We start from the raw sequence: 17507 nt of genomic DNA on the forward strand, positions 1-17507 counted from the left end.
CCACTCCTACCTGTCTTCTAACCCTAGTAATACATGTAGGCCTCTTCATCATGTTACTTACGTGATTATCTCTGGTACTTACAAGAATCCAGGTTAAAACACAGTTTCAAGTCCATCCAGAATTACACAAAGATTCTTCAATATATTAATATTGAAATATGTTCAATATGTCTCAGCTCAGATTTGCTGTGCTGTTTAAGCAATCTATTAACATATTATCGGACTTTTCCTTTCCTGCATTATATGATTTACATTGAGAAATATTTCCTGGTCTCGTAGCGATTCACAGACTACATCTCATAAAAAATATCAATGAGATAAAAAAATTGCAATAATGTTGCAATTCACATAATTGTAAACAAAATAATAAATTGTTCATAATGTTACAATATTAAAACACCTTTCTGAGTTTACTTTAAAGACCTCTTCATGAAATAACAATAATATTGTTGATTGGTTTAGGATTTGGAGTATCCCTTTTGCTTCACAACTTTTTCAGATTCATAGGTTCAGCCTGTCACAGAATGCTGTAAGAACAAAGAGGTTCAGAGCCTGTAATTTCCAAAAGCAGCTTCAGTGGGCAATGTCTGGGTGCCTATGCAAGTTTAGCTTGATAAGACCTAAAAGATAGCCTTCTGTCACCCTTTTATGTTAAATTATCTTTTGGCTTGAAAACAAGTTGACCATCTCTTTATTATGAAACTGCCCTTGCACTGTCATTATAACCATTATAATATATTTCAATGACCTTTGATTAATACTAATCTTGCAAAGGAGATTTGAATTTTGTGAACAGTAATAGAAAACGGTTGCAAGGCACTCCAGCGGGCTGGTAAAAAATAAACATATATGAAGCATTCCTCCAGATTCCATATATTCCTTGTATATACCAACACTATGTCAAGATTTTCCAGGTCCAATGAAAAGAAATCAATGATTCATGAAACTTGTAAGCTGGTATTCCGAACAATGAGCAACACTTCTCTCACTTGTCTCTGCAGAGACTAAAAAGTCCTGGCACAGGTACTTCAACACCTTTGTACTAAATACACGCAGAGCACTAATGCATGGGCTGAAGAAGTTCTGACAAGACAGCACAAAGAAGAATATGCCTACGAAATTAAGGAAGACCTTTATTATTCTCACAGTGTGTGTAAATATGTGGCTATACATGTATATGTGTTTGTGTGCATATTGTACGTGTAAATGAAGGTTCATTCTCTTCATTTGTGACACTCTTGGTTTTTTAAGAGAAGATTTTTTAGGATGCTCTCATAGAAGTCAATAAATGGTTTGGAGTATAGTATGATGTAGTATCCATACAGACAACTTCATTTAAACTCTGGAAGTTCATTAACTTTGCCTTAAGACTCATGTGAAAGTGTTTTCCTCCTCTCTGCCTCCCTTACATGTTTGGCATGACAAAAGAACTTGTAGCTTCATTATATAAGGTTTTACTACAGCAGTGTAAATCTCTTTGTTAGCAAATACATGAATCTGCTTGATTGTCTCATTCAAGAATTCTTTAAGCAACAACTTGAAGTTAAACTAGGAGTTTAAGACTATAAATAACTTATGCAGTTCTGTGATAGAGATAAATTAACATTGCCACCATCCTTGCTAATATTCTGAGACCTCTCACAGCCATTTTTATGGAGATCTAAATTGCTCATATATTCTTCTTCTTTTTACTGCATGTTTTTAAAGTAAATTTCACTCTCTGTGAAAGCAGCCAGTTTGGAATATGTTGACCTTTTCATTCAATAAAATCTGAAAAGTAATAAGAGGAAATAAAGTTCTTGCAACTGACCTGCTGCCGCCGTGATTTACCCCGGTGATGAGACCCTCTGAGGAATGAAAGAAAATTGTTCTTCAGTCCCATTCTGTCTTCTTTTCCTTTTGTACTGAGAAAGCCAATCATGTTGTTAACAAACGCAAACTGTTCTAGTATTTTCTTTTATTTTTTATTCATTTTTTTGATGTGGAAAATTGGGCTACTAGAAACCAGACTGAGATCAATGCATTTTAACACACAGCATGAAACAGCCTTCTGAAAGTAATATCTCTTATTTAATAGTTTGAGTTTAGTAGTGGAAACCTGAAGTCTACTTTTAGAAATTTGATCACTTCCCCTGAAGCAGTCATGCAATCTCTGGTTTTAAACATAAACACATTTCCAGATATAAAGATTGCTCAGAAGTAATTTAACCCTGTGTGACACAGCCTTTGAATGCTTATGCCATATCTCCTGCCACTGTTTAGAATACAGTTAAATTGGTAAAGTGTCACTACCTCTTAAAACAGGTAGCTGGTGAAAGGATATTTTTCCCAACTTGTAAGATCTATTCTTGTCCTTCACTGAAAAATTAGACAAGAATTAATTAAGCATGAATAAATACTATCACACTTCCAGACAGTCTGTTGCCAGTTGCTTATCCATTCTCCAGATGAGAGGTAAAGAGTGGATGTTTCTCCTAGCTCAGACTGATAAATCGTGCGGGGATTATTTTTTGGAAAAAGTCCATCTTTCTTTGCAGTGATACTTTTCCTAGAATCATCTGAGCACCTGGCTGTGAAACAGGTGGTCTTCAGTATCTCCTATTCTCTTTCAGGGCACATTTTGGCTTTGGCTTTTGCTTTTTTGTGGTAGGGCTTTTGTTTACTGCAGGGGGGAAGGAGCTCCCTGGCCCAAGGTGTCACCCTACCAACTTGTGGTCAGGGATCGCAAAGGACTAGAGTCCAGTGACTCCAGGATGGTGCCTCCTAGGCCTGTGTTCCTAGTTAGATAAATAATCAATAACCCACTTCTGAGTTCTGTGAGTTTCAGTCATTGTGTGTATGGTGCTCAAAGAAACCATTGGGGTGAAATCAGTGTTCTGGCCTTCATTGGTTTCCATCTTATGGACTATTTTACTATGTTTTTATTAGAAAGTGATTGCAATGTTGCCCTTTCATATCTGCTACTCTGAGGACAGGAAGATGAAAAAAAATTAAATGTTCTCCTTGTCTTTAATAGCAGAAACTGGATATTTCATTTGTAAGTGGGAAAAAATCTCAGTCACAGGTTTCATTTTTCTGTGCAACAGAAAATATGTTTTGATATGTAATAGAAAACACATCTATTTTTACTGTTTCCTCATGAAATGAAAAAATACGTGATTTGATTGTTCTGGAGGTTTTTAACAGGCGACAGCCTTCATCTGGACTTTAGGGTACATAACTGACATCTCTAGTGTTTAGAAAGATTAAAAGAAAGAAAATTGTACTGAAATATAGATAGCATGTGGTTGGTTAGAAATTATTTACATTCACCTCCTGAAATGATTTATAATTTAAGGTTGCTCTATTTCCCTTTTTTTCAGTAGAATTTGGCTTTAGTGGTGTATTCTTTTCTAATGCCCAGTCTAAGAAGCGTACCGTCCAGTGTGAAATGACTTGCCAATGTGAATCAAAGACTAATAGAATGCTTTGGGTTGGAAGGGACCTTTAGAGGTCATCTAGCCCAACCCCCCTGCAGAGAGCAGGGACATCTTCAAATAGAGCAGATTGCTCAGAGCCCCGTCCAACCTGGTCTTGAATGTTTCTAGGCATGGGGCCTGCACTACCTCGCTGGGCAACTTGTTCCAGAGCTGCATCTCCCTCACAGTAAGAATTTTCTTTCTTATTTCCAGTCTAAACCTACCTTCCCTTCGTTAAAAAAAACATTACTCCTTGGCCTATCACAACAGGCCTTGCTAAAAAGATTGTCCCCATCTTTCTTTTATCCCCCCTTTAAGTACTGAAAGGCCACAATAAGGTCTCCCCAGAGCCTTCTCTTCTCCAGGCTGAACAACCCCAGCTCTCTCAGCCTTTCTTCATAGGGGAGGTGTGCCAGCCCTCTGATCATTTTTGTGGCCCTCCTCTGCACCTGCTCCAACATCTCCATGTCCTTCTTGTACTGAGGGCTCCAGAGCTGAACGCAGGACTCCAGGAGGGGTCTCACCAGAGTGGAGCAGAGGGGCAGAATCCCCTCCCTCGGCCTGCTGGTCATGCTTTTTTTGATGCAGCCCACGATACAGTTCGCCTTCTGGGCTGCAAGTGCACATTGTTGGCTCTTGTTCAAGTTTTCATCGACCAGTTCCCCGAAGTCCTCCTCAGCAGGACTGCTCTCAATCCCTTCACCCTCCAGCCTGTATTGATAGCGGGGGTTGCCCCGACCATCATTTTCTTGTAAGTGACATCAGCTCTAAGAAGACATGCAAGCCAACTTCACCTGTAGATAATAGCATATGTAACAGAAATAATAGACTATAATGCAAGAAATGCCTGTTATTACTCACTGCAAGCAAGCAGCATCTAGCTGTTGTGTTTCTGTGGTCCTCAAAGCTAGTTCTAGGATACTTACTAAACTGTGTCCACAGTGCCTATGAAAGATCTCATCTTAATAACCACATTTGCTCTCTGGATGTACACACCTACGAGGACTTACGCATGGCAACTTGCACACTTAATCACTCGTTTTCTACCCCATTTCATCTGCCTGTATGCCAAGTTCCCTTTCCAAGGTGTTTTAGAGCTGCAGGTCTACCCTGTTCATGGTGACTCACCAAGTTAAATCTCTCCATGCCATGTGTAAGCAGTGGGATTTGGATAGGTAATTTCAGTGCTATAAGCAGCTGTGGCTGCACAGAAATCCTTTTGGGCAATCCAGCTTAATCTCTTCAATAACACATTATGAATTTGTGCCTAAATAATATATGTCACTGTGTTAAGACTATCTAAGCAGCAAATGGAAAATCTATCATCGATAATTTATTCCCCCTTTCCCTTAAATATCCACAGTAAACTGAGTGACTACATTTTCCAACCCTTTTTTTCTGGTTTCCTTTAAGGAAGAAATATGTAGGTTATTTAAGACAGTAAGAATTTAGAAAGCATTGCAGTCTATTCCAGCTTTAAAGATCATATGCCCAACTACTGTAAAATGTTTCAAGATCCTCTTCTTGCCTGAGTCTTTCATGACCATCTAGAAGAGAAGTGGAGGGGTGAGAGAGTGCTAACTATTGAAAAAATTTAAAATTCAATCAAAGGCAACAATAGATTACATTCATGAGAAGAGTATGCTATTGAGTGAAGAAAACCATAAAGATTTTGCAAGTATTAGCAATCTCTGGGGTTGCAAAGTGTGCCTTCCTTTTTGGCCACTGCATAACGGCATGTTTGCAGATGGGTCTTACCCGTAGACAGCAGCATGCCTGAGGAATCAATGTAGTTAAGAAAGAAAAATACAAAAATAAAACAGTCTATACCAGTGATATGCTAAATAAGTACTTTTTGAAGACCTAGCTCTTACATCGAATGAGATAGAGTCATGTGGGCATATTTTCTATTCAGGTCTAAATGTATAAGTAAAAAATATAACATCCTGGTGGATTTGAGGACAAATCTAGACTGTAGGATCTTTGTTGTGTGCTGATTCTTAATAGGATACTTATAACTTGAAATTTTGCGATTTCTCTCTGCTTAACTACACTCCATTTTATTTCATGTTCCACAAAATATTTTCAAGATTACATGGTGACCTCCAAAGAGAAAAAGTCTGAATGCTAAAGCTATACTAAATCCATAGAAAAAATAGAAAAAAAAAGTGTTGTTTTATATTTTAAGGAAGAAGAATTCTGACCACAATAGGCTAAAGTTATAAATTCTCAGGCACGTTAGTGCATTCAGGTGAAGACACAGTGTCGCAGTTTAATCTGGCAGCCGGCAATTAAGCACTAGACAGCAGCTTGCTCACCCCTTCTCTTCCTCCCAGTGGGATGGAGAGGAGAAATGGACAAAAAGTAAAACTCATGGATTGAGATGAAGACAATTTAATAAGGCAACAAAGGAAATACTAATATTAATATTAATAATAATAATAATGAATATTCTAAACAAACTATATACAATACAATTTTCTTTCACCACTCAATGACTGAATTGCAGCCAGCCCCCAAGTAGCAACAACAGAACCCAGAAATCACAAACTTTTCTAAATTCCCAAAAAAGTTCAAACTCCTGGACAAGAAAGGATTCACACTCATGGGAACAAGAAGAGCAGATAACTTCCTGCCCCCCTGGCCAACCCCCATTCCTAAATTAAGCATGACATCTGTGCTATAGAATATTTCCATTGGCCAGCTTGGCTATCTGTCTGGCTATGCTCCCTCCCAGTTCCTATATGCCTGCTAATTAGTTGAATATGAGAAACTGGAAAGAGTCCTTGATTTCATACCAGAAACTGAAAATGTCAGTGTTATCTACATTCTTCTCGTACTAAACCTAAAGCACAGCAGCTACTGGGAGGAAAAGTAACTCTATCCAAGCCGAAACCAGGACACATAGTAAGCAGTGATGTCTCAGTGCAAAAGGTCATTTTAATGGTAGATGTGATCATGATGTTGGAGATTTTCTACATGTGCATATATCTTTAAAAAGTTCTTCTACTTTAAAATTCATTAAAGATAAATTTAACTTCTACTTTGTTGGCTGATCTTTATGTATTAATTTCTTTTTGTCTAATGAAAGTTATAATCTGACCAGTGTTCCAGTGGTTGAAAGTTACTGATGTTAAAGTACTTTTTACTATAGTGTCTGAATTCAGTAGTTTATAACACGCTGTTCATTATCACTTCATGACTGCTAAACTGTGTGAGGCAGACTTTTTGTTGCTTGTTCTATTGACAAAACTGCACTACAGATGCCTTATATTTTAATGGTGTTTTAATGATGGTTATAATAGCTAGCATGCCATGAATTTATGTTCCGCACAGATTACCTCAGCAGTGTAATTAATAAGCACACAAATACACTTGGTAAAGAGACTTTCAGACTCATGTAGGAATGGTCACTTACAAATTGCAGCACACTAAACCAGAACTTCCTTGTTTCTGCTTGTCATACATGGAAGAGAGTTTTAATAATAAACTGCAACTGAATTTCATTTCCAGTTCAGTTTCTCCCTGTCTTACATTTATTAAGCTTCCTCAGCAGGCTCTTTGCCATGGAGTCAATTTTAAATGTACAAAAGCAGAGCCCTGTCTTCTCTGTGACACTTTGTACAAGACTGGCATAGAAGACTCCTACAAAGTCCAGTGTATCACAGCCCTATTTCCTCTGCAGGTTACACACAGAGAGCAGCTTTGGTCCTATGTTAGGAGATTGGACTGCCTGACATCCAGAGGTCCTTCAACATCCTCTGAGTCCATGAGATACCAGAACACTGATGTGTAAGTGCTCTCATAAGTGTGAGAAAATTAAATTCAAATTCCTGTAGATCTTTTATCTGGGTCATGAACTTCGATTAAAGCTTTCCAGTGGCTGAGGCATCTTTAAGTTCTTCTCTCCATGTGAGCTCACTGAGATGTTCAACAACATAAGAGTTTCCACTGTCATGTCTCCCTCAGGGGAAGCAGAGGAGATGTGTTTCCCCAGCACGGCTGCCTATTTTGCTACATGTTTCGTGGTGTAATCCACAATGTGAATCTTCTCTGGAGTTTATTTAAATACTATCATGTCCAACAGTTGGCCTACCCAAAGATGCATCATATTATTCCTCCTTCCCCTGAAACGCTGACTTCTCTTGATCACATAAGCATCATTCTCTTAGATAGCCTGGATAAAAATGAAAGGACAATAAGAGAATCTGTTCAAAAATATCTTTAATAAATTACTCTTAAGACAGGTAATAGTGCTGTCTAAACTGCTTTTATTGTCTAATGCACCTCTTGCCTCAAAAAACGAAGTTGAAAACTTAAAATTACTAAGGATTGCCTTATTAAGTGGCAAACAGGTGGTGATGGAGTAGAATAGTTTAAATTTTGTTATAGCTCTACTCAATGATTGATTTGAATGAATTCAGGGAAGGAGGCAAGACCCATTTATTTTGTTTAGCATTTTATTGTTTTTGCTATGTTCTCATTTTGTGTTTTAATTTTCCATAATCAGATCACTTAGCTGTCAGAATGACAGATGATTATAGAAACTAGAAAATCAAATAAATAAACCGGTCACTTAGGCTTACCTGTGCATCCTTGGGATATCTGGCCTCAGAAAGTGCTACCTTCTCCAGCACAAAGAACTTGGAAAGACGAAACAGTCCAGAACAAGCACAGTGAACTTTGTTTCTCAGAGCTCCTGTTTCACACTACAAAGTTTGACACTTTTCTTTAAAATAACATGTGGCCAAGTAACTTCAGAATAGAATGAAAATGAAAATGAAAAACAGGGTTCTTACATAGTCTAAGCTTTTGACCTCTATTATTTCTTCATTTTCTTCAAAACTGGGTTTTCCAATCTCACCAAGTCAGGGGCTTTCTATTATAAAGGAAGGGAGAGGAAGACTTTAGTTTCTCAAAGGCCTTCATTGTAGTGGAAGGGGAAGAATTACTCTCTTTCCAGTATAGCTTATGAAATAAAAATGTAAACATTGGCCAGGGACTTTGAAGACTGGGAAAACTATGTCAACAACTCCTTAAAGTTTATTCAATTTGAATAGTCTCAGTGAAATGTTTTCAATTTGATGAATAAGAATGCTTGCTTCAGATTGCTTTTTGTACATTCTACTGGGACTGATGCTGTTCTTATCAGATGGATGTTCTCTTTATTCTAAGTTTTTGAAGTATGGAAAAAAATTTAGTGCTAGGTACACTAGGCATAAAATAGTATAACTGTTGACTAAGTAGACTATGTTGACGGAAAATGTATTTTCTCCAACCATATGCTCCTGCAGGTATTTGCATTCATATTGTGGTAATATTTATGGACATTGGGACTCCACTGTATTACATAGCACAAGTGTACATGTTTATAACCATCATTGTAAGACAAGAAGAAACCATTTATAGTATTATTAATAGATTTTTACACGAAATTACTTCTTTTGCTTTTGAGATGGCCATCTCAACAGCAGCGTATTGAAAAGAACAGATATGAACATATATACAAACTTTTTGGAATCTGACCAAGCCAAAGTATAAATCACTATCTCCCTGCAGACTGAACCCTTCTGCTTCCACAGCATAGTACCTGCTGTTGGAATGCACTTTGTCCTGATTCACTTCCTTTTCAACATCTTTGCTTGGACTTCCCTGTAAGAAGTCTCACGGCATTTTAGTGATGTTATTTTTGGCAAAGCCAGTATCTGCAAAACGGTCAGGTATACTGTTGTGAATCATTCAGTAAAGTCATCCTAGGCTGTGTTTTGGTTTGTTTAACTTTTACAAGAAACCTTGTAAACTGTTTTCATTGTGGTTTTTTCCTGGATGTCATCTACAGTCTGTAGTCCCTCTAGAAAGAGATCCTAAAGAGTGTCTTTACTGTCTATATTGCTAGAAGAATGCATTTATTCTCGTATAATTTCATGGAAATAATCTCAGAGAAAATTTAACATTCAGTAGAATGCAGCTACTTATGTCCATGACTTTTGTTAAGGATAAATATGAACATTTTGTTTTCCTAATGAATACGGCTAGCATCAAAAGGCATCTGCGCTGGAGCATGTGCTTGTGATAGTACAGCATAATGAAGTGATAACAGAAATTCAGGTTCAATGTTGTTCATGTTGATGTCAGTAGCTCTTTGTGACAGATGGCTTTTTCTGGATATCTGTGTTAAAATTCTATGGGGGTTTTTTTGCTGTTTTCTAGACACTTTTGCACTAGCTGTATGAATACATTTTATCTGTGTTGTTGGTCAAACAGCTTTCCAAGGGAACATGGAGAATCTGCACAGACAACCTCATCTACAGATTGACTGGGCAGAATTAGAGCCCTTTAAAGCTGATCAGAAACTACTGTTGGAACATCCGAAACTGAAGACACCACTTTCAATAGAAGGATGATGAAAAAGGACTGACTGAGGTTTTGTCTGCACTGCCTTTGCTACACAGGCTCAGACTCAGGCTTGATATTGGAGAGAAGTATGGCTCCAGCAAGCTCTGCCAACAGAGGCCTGAGCTGTGCATGAGTCTTTTCTCTGACCTGTCCGCAATGCTCCCCCGCCTGAGTCCCCTCCTGGGCAGCCTGGTCCTTCGCTTCACACTTGGTCCGTGTTCGGAGGTACACATGCAGTACAGGTGCTCAGCGGATTGGGCTTCAGCACACAGCAGTGTGCCAGAGTCAGATCCAAGCTAGTGTCGTAGAATACATGTAGCCTTGTAGCCTGTGCAGGGCACATGAGGGAAATAGTAATTGTTTAATGAACTACCTTGGTCAAATATTCTATTAATAATGGATTTTAAAACTAGCCTATGAGGCAGAGAGGCAATTAATAAAAATTATTGAATGTCTCTGACTGAGGAAGCTGAAGGTTGTATGATAAAGCAAGCGAGAGGTGGACAGAACTTTGCAGCCATGCTGGAAGGATACTTCTTCATTTTGTCTTCAGGTTTCCAGGTTATATTTACTTGTACCGGTGTTAGATGGCAGAATGTTAATGTTTATCCAGTTTAAATTCTTATTCTTTTCCCTTTGAAGCAGGTCTAATTCAATCTTACTTCAGACTTAATTTCAGGTAGAAAGTAATTAATGAGAAATGTTCTTCAAGTGCTGAAGGAAGATAAAGACAGTAGGTTGAAGAAAAATGCAACAATATATTCACAAAGAATGTGTTGCGACTGTCATTTTCAGGTGAACGTGAAGCCTACAGAATGCAAAATTGATTTATATAGTACCATGTCAAGCTGCAGGTGAACTACAGACAAAATCCCATTAACATAAATGTATGGCAGAGAGGATACATTAACTCCTAGGTTTTTGCACTTGATACAAAATGATAGGGTTTCTGCACTTGGACACTGAGCAAATAGCAGCCAAAAGTAGGTTAAGTGAACAGATTTATATGAAATAGATTTAGTCAGAAGCATTCTTTCTCCAGTAGAACAAATTATTCCACTAGCAAATGCTCGCTCATATTTCTTATGTACAAATTATTATATCATCAATACACTCTGCACAAGCATTAATCTACATTGACTTATTATTAAAAATTCTTCTCCACAGGTGTGGTATTACAGATGGCAAGGAACATCAGTCATTAGTGATGGTTTACAAATCAAAACTAGTGGGGCTAAGCAGTTTAGCAGTGTGTGTGTCTTGTTCTGTGACTTGTAAAATCACCCACATGCAACACTTGAGCTGCAAGCATTGGAGTTTGCCAAGGGTGATGAAAAAACTTAAGTAACATATACTACACATGCTTACTGCATTAGAGTAATACTCAGCACCCTCATGTTTAACTGCATGAAATTCAGTAAGGCATAGCAGTGAAGAAGTGAGATGACGTAACTGAAGCGCAAATAGCTGGAACAACCACCTGACGGTGTTCTGGCAGGTTGTGGAATATTTTCCAACCCATCAAATAAGCTCATTAATACATTTAAAGACAGACTGACCAAAGACTTGGTTAATGTATAACTGAGAAAACTTCAGAATTAGCTTCATTAGACTTTATAGTTCTTTTCTATTTCAAACTTCTGCAATGTTTGAAACTTTTCTACTTTCAAACTTACTGATCTGTTAGTAAAGCATTTCAAGCATACAGAGCTGCATTGTCTACACACAAAAACATTCCTAAGTACTGGTGCATTCTAGTTCAACTCACTAATTCAGGAACACTTTAACATTAGGAAGGATTCCACTGACCATCAGTGAAAGAGAAATCCTGTCAGCTTTTCCCAGTGGTAGGAAAAGTAATGGATTACCAGTTCATTTTTTTTTCTTCCTTCTTCCATTCCATAAAAACCCATAAGTACTTTCTGGCATAACTCCAGGGAATTTCCAACATGTAGGAGAAAACCCTTCAAATAATAATTGCACCTGGCTTCAAAACGATGAGACAGTAAAACGTATTTGGGATAGTAATCTTTACTTATTACTGTTTTCAATTCAGAATGTGGCAGCAGTTTGCTACATAACACAGCATTTATTTTTGCTACCATTATCTTTAGTTGTAGATGTAGGTCTGTAATTTTTGGTGGCCTCCTACAAGTCGATAAATTGAAAGAATATCACTCTGCTACACACAAGAATTTTTAGGAATTGGAGTATAATGATTCCTTTAGTTCCAATTTCTTCTGGGCTTTCCTAGTTACACAATCACTACTTAAGGAAGACTGTATGGTTTTGTGTCTTCCTCTTTCTATTGATAAGTTAGGATAATATTTGAGACCCTTTCTCTGCTTTGAACCTTTCACCAAATTGGACCGTGGAGGTAGCAAATACAACACAGGGTGTGAGTCAGTTCCTTAAGCCTAGATACTAGCTGTTTTTTTTAAGACCATGCAGGGTATCCCATATGGCCTATAGGTATCAAAACAGGAAGCGAAAGTCCCATATAGGTCCTGCACTGCATCTGCCAGACTGTGCAGACTTCTTGGTTGGCACTAGACCCTTATGTTCCAGTCCAGATGACCATATGTGAACAAGAAGCTCCAATCATGCCCAGCAGAGATCTGGTAAATACATTCCTTGGATTATAGAAAGTTATTTAACTCATCCTTCTGTGGATGCTTTTATTTCAACTATGTAGCTCTTCTGAGTCATTGGATTCAGATGACCACAGATGTTAGCACAAAATAGCACTATTTTGCTTTACATTATACTACATTAGCTGATTTGCAATCCCTGTTTGTCTTCATATTTTCAAATGGGAAATTTTCATCAGATGTACCTGATCTCTTGACTTGACATTGCTCTTAGTGTCTGTTTGTGGCAAACTATTAAGCGGAATTTTGAATCTTAAACAGATTTGCTTTTGCAGCTCTGATATGAATCCAGTCAGAACACTGTTTGCTTTTATACATCTCTTGGAAATACCCTTCCCTGCTTTATTAGCCCAAATAGCTCCATTTTCATGTTTTTACCAGCTTTGTGTTCTTTACAGATTTTCTAGATTAAACTGATGCTGTCTTTTCTATCCTGTGATCTGAGTTTGTTATTCTGGGACATTGATTTGTAGTTCCAAAATGTATGGTAGTAAGCATTGTGTTTTAATGTCTTACAGATGATTCTGATTTAAGTTGCAATGTTTCCCCTTTAATTTATGGGAAGTTTAGTTAGTTCTTTCCATTGGTCTAATCATTATGCAGTTCGTAATTCTAGGGTATTGCTTCATCTCCTGTGTCATCTTTCAGAGACTACTTAAAAATGAATCTTTCTATTTATAGAATGTTTGGTTTATGTTTTACAGGTAGTTGACATTTTTTGTTTTAGAGTTGATGACTGCTATTAACTCTGGTTTCTCTATATCATCCTCAGCTTCCTTTTCTTAGAATAGGCTTGTGCAGCTGAAGTATTTATTTATGTTTCAGGTGTTTTTATTCTGACCTTGAAGAGTCAATAAACCAGTTTTCTAGTTAAAGTGTAGAAACAGCACTTCAGGCTACTCTTCCAATATTTTTCCTTTTTTATTCCTGCTTTAAGAGATGACATATTTGACCATATGTTGCTACTTAATTGCTTTTTTTACTTTTATATTTGCTTTTCTTTTGCTTGTTAGCTATAGCTAGTGATTTAAGATGATGTATAAGCATTCATAAAGAAAAACAGCCAGCCACTCACTTCCCCACATTCTTCATGCCTTTCTCAATACATGCAAGCATATCCAGCGTAATGAGAAATAAACTGTTTGAAATGAGGGCAGAACTCGGTGATGTTAGTTTTTCTGCTCCGTTACTCAATCGGGAAAAGGAACAAACAGGTACTTACTTCCTGAGCTGTTTGTTGATTGCAGCTGGTATTGGAGTTTACTCAAAGCCTCCAACATGGTGGAACCAGATCCATTTCCATGCTGTAGGCCCACTTTACAACGATAGCCTTGGGCTGCCTAGAAGCAATTTGTTAACCTCTGAAGTTCATAATTCACTTGTCAACAGTAGTGGCATTAGATTTCCTGAAGTAAAATACTCTGAGCAAAAAAAGGAGAGAGGACAAGTGAAAGGGTTTTTTGAATAGAAAGTGGGGAAGATGTGAAATGGTCATGGAGAATACAGCCCTTTCTTGCTCTTGCACTTCTCCAGGCTATATTTAACAATTTTCTGTAGTAATACCACTTGTAGACATTTAGAGAGAACCTGCCTTATGCTATCATAAGGTTCAGGAGTTTATGGTGATTGATTGAATAAAATAGGGATGCTAATTCGTGATGTGCGGTGTAGCATAACTCCAGAAGACCAGACCGAGGGGCAGAATGCAATACTGTGACTGGGCAATAAGCCATTGCACAGCATCATTGTAATTGCAGATGAAATAATAATTATTTGTGATAGCTTGCTAATCAGTGAAAGCATGGAAAAGGTTGCTGACAAGCACCATCAAGGTAATTAAGGTGAAGCATTGAATTTGCATAAATTTACACTTTGATCATTGTTCACAAGATACCCTGCCTCGAAATAGACTTGGCTGGCTTAAAGATGAGCACTAAATCAAAGCAAAGGAGTGCAATAACTGCACAACATCAATAATGCTTACAAAATACAGATGCACCTTACATAGGCAATTATCTAAAGAATTTATTGTCCTTAATCAAAGGATGATACTCAAGTTAGCATTTCAGATTACCAAATAGTCCTAGTTAGCATATGCCTTTCTAGGTGTAACTCTTTAATGAATACAGAAAAATACTGAAGATGAGATCTTTGGAAAACACATCATTTGGTTATGCACCTTGCTCAGAAAAAAAAACCTGGTAAATGAGGATTGCTGAACTGAAGCCGTCTTTCCATGTATTATTTTGACATACATGTGCAAGCTGTCTTGAAGCATCTATTTAAGGTGTTTCTTTAGGAGCTGCAAATATGATACTCTCATGATCTTATGCTCTAAGTCATCACCACTGACGGAAGGCTAAGCTGTAGTGCTTCACATCTCTGTGCTGGTTTCATGAGTATCAGCTGCCAGGTAATGCTGGCGCTCAGCCCTGCAGCCATAGCTCCATTGTTTGCTTTCGCTCCAGGGCTGGGATTCTTTTCCCTCTGGGAAACAGCAATGGGTTCCCTTGAAAGTGCAGTCTCCTAAGGGAAATAACAGTTTATGTAAAACAAAGGACTTTGAGCTCTCAAAGCATGCATGCAAGCAACAAAAATTTAGACTGTACACGTCTATCCACTCTTCCCTAAGGTTTATTGCTTCCTGGAAAAACCCTACTGAGACCTCTGGAGTCCCTCTCTCTGTCAGCCTTTTTCTCCAGATAGTTTTTGACAACTCATTCTCCCCTTTTCTACTCACTATGATATTTTGAAGCTCTTTTCTCTTCCACATGAAGTGGGATCATCTTATTAGAAATAGTGATAGATTTCAAACTAAAGATACAGTCAATCATCATTTCTGAGTATTCTTATTTATATTATATCGCTGTTTGCTCTGATTTTGATGAATGTCATCCTACAGGAAACTACTTTGCCTCCCTTGCTGAACATGTAATATTCATGCTCCTAAGTATTTCAGTCTCAGTATATCATAATGTAAAAATTCCATATATGTCTTTTGGGTAACTGCATAAACACGTGAAATAATAATTTAGCTGCTAAATATTTTGGCCACCCCTTCTGGGAAATTTTTATCTTCCTTCCTTGTGTTCTCACCTCATCCTTCATCTACAGCAGTGCTGCATAAAATGAAGAATCAAGGCTACTGTAAATGCAATCTGTCAGAAGATTTTTTACAGGTTATTTATTTATTGCCTTTTATATTATTCCTGTATTATGTATGGTTGTTCACTTAGGAAGTTGTAAATCATGCTGTCATATTTGACCTTTTTTTTCATTTCAACCTTTTGCCTAGATAGAAAATTTCAGTAGAAAGAAGAAAATGTATTTGTCTAGTACAGTATGTGCTTGGCATGTTTTTATATTCTACTAATTTAGAAAGACGATCTTGTAAAGCTGTCGCTTTGACACAGACTTGCAGCACGTAGGGTTTGCTTTTACAGTACAGCAATAAACACATCCACTGAGGTGCCAGAGACTTTCTACTAAGACAGATCTTTCGGCATGCTGCATTTTCAGTCCATGTAATCTTCATGCACCCATGTAATTATCTGATTAAAAGTGACTCTTATAATTGTATATACAAGCAATCCATGTGCAATTCTCCTGGTGATGCACCCACCATATATGACTTTAAAGTGTCATCTGTTCTGTCATTGTTTTACTTCTGTTTATTAATAAGTCAATCAAGATACTTTATAGAATTCTAGAGCATTAGGACAGGACATACATACCAAATGTTGAAGCTGCCTTCCTTATTACAAATCTGATATTCTTACCACATAAATATAAGTCATAAGTCATTTCTCAGCTGAAACTAAGAAGTTTTGTAGAAATTTGATACTAGAATCCTTTTGGAAGTTCTGGTTTGAAAGCCTGGCCCCAGTAAACCAGTAGCAAATGCATACCGATTTCAGCATGGCCAGATGTTCACCTATGGTATTCTGAAATTTTTCTTAAATACTCATTTGACACTTTGAACTCAGGACATCTTGGCCTTGTTTTGCTATTGGAATGACGTGTGGCAAGGAAAATAAGAGAAGATAGTAATAAATATACATAATAAAAGTGTGCATATTTTTCACAGGGATTTTTTAATGACAGATTAGTTACATAGGAGCTTTAGGGATTAATTAACCAGTATCTAATTAAAGCAGGATTCTAAAACGGATTCTCTATAAATCTGAAAGTCTTGCTGAAGTAGCAAAGATGGATTTTTGTAGCTAACTAATAGCATCAAAAAGAATAGGGAAAAAAAAGGAAAATAGGCTAGAAACATTGGACAAGGAGGTTGTTGCTGTCGCTATTCCATTTTTCTGTAATGGACAGAAGTCCCAATTTGGCTAACCCATTTATTAACCTGTGTTCACAAATTGTACGCTGAAAAGTCATCTATATGAGCAGTAAGTCTTCCTGTAATACAAGCTGAATAAAGAGCCAGAGCGTCCTGCTATGTTCCTACTTACTGCTCTCTAGAGTGGATATGACTCACTGAGGAGAGGGGAGACACATAGAAGAGGAAGCACTGACACTGAAGTCTACTCTCATTGATTACCCTTGATTAAATTATCATTCTTGTAGCTGTATTATCACCTTTTCTCTGCCCCTGAAATTTTTACTGCATCTTCATTATATATACACTTCATTCTGGTGGCTTTCTTAGAGTAGCCTTGAACACAGTCACTTAGAGCTTCATTATATTGAAAACAAGATGCTTTGCTAGACGACTAACGTGAAAAACGTGATGATTCTCTAAAATAATGTCCACTTACATTTTTTTTTCTTTTTTGCAAAAAGCATGTAGAATAGAGCCAGTATTTTGGGGGAGAGAGGAGGAGCCCTTCGTGGTCTAAAGCTTCCTTTTCATTTGAAAAGCAGCTTCAGCAGAAATCCTAAGTCCGGATCATAATATGTGTTCCTTTTTTTTTTTTTCTACCTGTTACTAATTTTAAGTCTAAAATGAGCCTTAATGAAATTCTATTTGAAGATCCTATGTAATATC

Source organism: Opisthocomus hoazin, chromosome 1 (assembly GCF_030867145.1).
Source record: "Opisthocomus hoazin isolate bOpiHoa1 chromosome 1, bOpiHoa1.hap1, whole genome shotgun sequence".
Classification (NCBI taxonomy): Eukaryota; Metazoa; Chordata; class Aves; order Opisthocomiformes; family Opisthocomidae; genus Opisthocomus; species Opisthocomus hoazin.